The sequence below is a fragment of the Arachis hypogaea genome, chromosome 13 (genome assembly GCF_003086295.3).
Source record: "Arachis hypogaea cultivar Tifrunner chromosome 13, arahy.Tifrunner.gnm2.J5K5, whole genome shotgun sequence".
Lineage (NCBI taxonomy): Eukaryota > Viridiplantae > Streptophyta > Magnoliopsida > Fabales > Fabaceae > Arachis > Arachis hypogaea.
Window position 1 is genome coordinate 93,909,494 of NC_092048.1, and position 3,865 is coordinate 93,913,358.

The window sequence follows — 3,865 nt, forward strand, 5'->3', positions numbered from 1 at the left end:
TGAGTGGATGATGGAAAAGGTTTACTATTGTTAATCCTATTTCTTCCACCATTATTAAAGCCTTGTTGAGGCTTTTGATCCTTCCATGAGAGATTTGGGTGATTTCTCCATGAGGGATTATAGGTGTTTCCATATGGTTCACCCATGTAATTCACCTCTACTATTGCAGGGTTTTTAGGATCATAGGCCTCTTCTTCAGAAGGCGCCTCTTGAGTACTGTTGGATACAGCTTGCATTCCATTCAGACTCTGAGAAATCATATTGACTTGTTGAGTCAATATTTATTCTGAGCCAATATGGCATTCAAAGTATTAATTTCAAGAACTCCCTTCCTTGTAGGCGTCCCATTGCTCACAGGATTCCTCTCAGAAGTGTACATGAACTGGTTGTTAGCAACCATGTCAATGAGTTCTTGAGCTTCTGCAGGCATTTTCTTTAGGTGAATGGATCCACCTGCAGAAGTATCCAATGACATCTTAGCTAATTCAGACAGACCATCATAGAATATATCCAGGATGGTCCATTTTGAAAGCATGTCAGAAGGACACTTTTTTGTCAATTCTTTGTATCTCTCCCAAGCTTCATAGAGGGATTCACCTTCTTTCTGTTTGAAGGTTTGAACATCCACTCTAAGCTTACTAAGCTTTTGAGGAGGAAAGAACTTGGCTAAAAAAGCCGTGACCAGCTTATCCCAAGAGTTCAGGCTATCTTTGGGTTGAGAGTCCAACTACACTCTAGCTCTGTCTCTTACAGCAAAGGGGAAAAGCATGAGCCTGTAGACTTTAGGATCTACTCCATTAGTCTTAACAGTATCACAGATCTGCAAGAATTCAATTAAGAACTGAAAAGGATCTTCAGATGGAAGTCCATGAAACTTGCAGTTTTGCTGCATTAGAGAAACTAATTGAGGTTTCATCTCAAAGTTGTTTGCTCCAATGGCAGGGATGGAGATGCTTCTTCCATGTAAATTGGAATTAGGTGCAGTAAAGTCACCAAGCATTCTCCTTGCATTATTATTATTTTCGGCTGCCATCTCCTCTTCTTGTTTGAAAATTCCTGACAGGTGCTTGCTGGATTGTTGTAATTTAGCTTCTCTTAGTTTCCTCTTCAGAGTCCTTTCAGGTTCAGGGTCTGCTTCAACAAAAATGTTCTTGTCCTTGCTCCTGCTCATATGAAAAAGAGGGAACAGAAAAATAATAATAATAGGGATCCTTTTTACCCAAGTATAGAGGTTCCCTTATGTGAGTAGAAGAAAAGAAGAAGAGAAAATCTGAACTCAGAGAGAGAGAGAGTTCGGATTTTTAGTGAGTGAGGAAGAGATGTTAGTAAATAAATAAATAAATAGAAGGAGATGAGAGAGAGAGAATTTTCGAAAATTATTTTTTTTGAAAAAGAGTTAGTGATTTTCGAAAATTATTTTTGAAAAAGGTTAGTAATTTTCGAAAATTAAAATAAAAAAGTAAAATAATTAGTTAATTAAAAAAAATTTTTGAAAAAGAGGGAGATATTTTCGAAAATTAGAGAGAGAGAGTTAGTTAGGTAGTTTTGAAAAAGATAAGAAACAAACAAAAAGTTAGTTAGTTAGTTGCAACAAATTTTGAAAATCAATTTTTAAAAAGATAAGAAGATAAGAAGTTAGAAAAGATATTTTAAAATCAAATTTTTGAAAAAGATAAGATAAGAAGATATTTTTGAAAAGATATGATTGAAATTAGTTTTTGAAAAAGATTTGATTTTTAGAATCACAATTAATGACTTGATTCATAAGAAAGCACAAGATATGATTCTAGAACTTAAAGTTTGAATCTTTCTTAACAAGCAAGTAACAAACTTGAAATTTTTGCATCAAAACATTAATTGATGATGTTATTTTCGAAAATTATGATATAAGATTAAGAAAAAAGATTTTTGAAAAATATTTTTATAATTTTCAAAATTAATTAATAAAAATGAAAAAGATTTGATTTTTGAAAAAGATTTTGAAAAAGATAAGATTTTTAAATTGAAAATTTGATTTGACTCATAAGAAACAATTGAATTTTAAAATTTTTTGAAAAAGTCAATCCAAATTTTTGAATTTATGAGAAGAAAAAATGAAAGATATTTTTTTGATTTTTGAATTTTTAATGATGAAAGAGAAAAACATGAAAATGATGCAATGCATGAAAATTTTGGATCAAAACAATGAATGCATGCAAGAATGCTATGAATGTCAAGATGAACACCAAGAACACTTTGAAGATCATGATGAACATCAAGAACATATTTTTAAAAAAATTTTTTATGCAAAGAAAACATGCAAGACACCAAACTTAGAAATCTTTAATGCTTAGACACTAAGAATTCAAGAATGCATATGAAAAACACCATACAACACAAAACAATATAATATGAAGATCAATCAAGAAGGTTTATCAAGAACAACTTGAAGATCATGAAGAATGCAATGCATGAATGCAATTTTCGAAAAATGCAAGATGAGTATGCAATTGACACCAAACTTAAAAATTGACTCAAGACTCAAACAAGAAACACAAAATATTTTTGATTTTTATGATTTTATGATATTTTTTGGATTTTTTGAAAATTATTTGAAAAATAAAAATAAGGATTCCAAAATTTTTAATATGAATTCCAGGAATCTTGTACTCCTATTCTAAAGCTCCAATCTGAGGGTTAGACATGGCTGAATAGCCAGTCAAGCTTTAGAAGGCATTGATATTTTTCATGTATAGAGCAACTAAGTGTGTGAGAATCAACAAGCTCTTGTGATGATAAGTTGAAACCCCAGTCCAAAAGCAGTTTGGATATGGCTTTACAGCCAGATAGGATTCAACATGTTACCATGAAACTCTAGAATTCATTCTTAAAAATTCTGAAGAAAAAATATTTTTGAAAAGATTTATAATAAATTTTTTTTTTCGAAAATAAAGGAAAAATTTTTGAAAGATTTTTGAAAACTTTTTGAAATCAAAATAAGAAGAAAATTACCTAATCTGAGCAACAAGATGAACCGTCAGTTGTCCAAACTCGAACAATCCCCGGCAACGGCGCCAAAAACTCTGTACGCACGTCTTAATAAATCGTTTTTCATTCACAACTTCGATACAACTAACCAGCAAGTGCACTGGGTCGTCCAAGTAATAAAATCTTACGTGAGTAAGGGTCGATCCCACGGAGATTGTCGACTTGAAGCAAGCTATGGTCACCTTGTAAATCTCAGTCAGGCGGATATCAAATAGTTATGGAGTTTTCGAATTTTAATAATAAATAGAAAATAAAGATAGAAATACTTATGTATATCGTTGGTGAGAATTTCAGATAAGCGAATAGAGATGCTTTCGTTCCTCTGAACTTCTGCTTTCCTGCTGTCTTCATCCAATCAATCCTACTCCTTTCTATGGCTGGATTTATGTAAGGACATCACCATTGTCAATGGCTACTTTTCATCCTCTCTGGAAAATGGTCCGATGCGCTGTCACTGCATGGCTAATCGTCTGGAGGCATCACCGTGGTCAATGGCTGCATCCACACCTTAATCTATGGAGTGTAGAAACTCTACCGTTAAAAATATATAAGTGAAAGGTTCAGGCATGGCCGAAGGGCCAGCCCCTATGATCTAAGAACTAGACGTCCCAAGATGCCTAATACAATAGTAAAAAGTCCTATATATAATAAACTAGCTACTAGGGTTTACAGAAGTAAGTAATTGATGCATAAATCCACTTCCGGGTCCCACTTGGTGTGTGCTTGGGCTTAGCTTGAATGTTACACGTGGAGAGGCTCTTTCTGGAGTTGAACGCCAGGTTGTAACGTGTTTCTGGCGTTCAACTCTGGTTTGTGACGTGTTTCTGGCGTTTAACTC

General features: G+C 33.4%; 1 non-coding gene across 1 annotated transcript; it reads left to right on the forward strand.

Annotated features, from left to right (window-relative positions):
* The first annotated feature begins 529 nt into the window (after positions 1–529).
* LOC112739056 (small nucleolar RNA R71) lies at positions 530–637 on the forward strand. Its single transcript, XR_003169996.1, has one exon. It is a non-coding gene; the product is annotated as a small nucleolar RNA R71 (small nucleolar RNA).
* Positions 638–3,865: the final 3,228 nt, after the last annotated feature.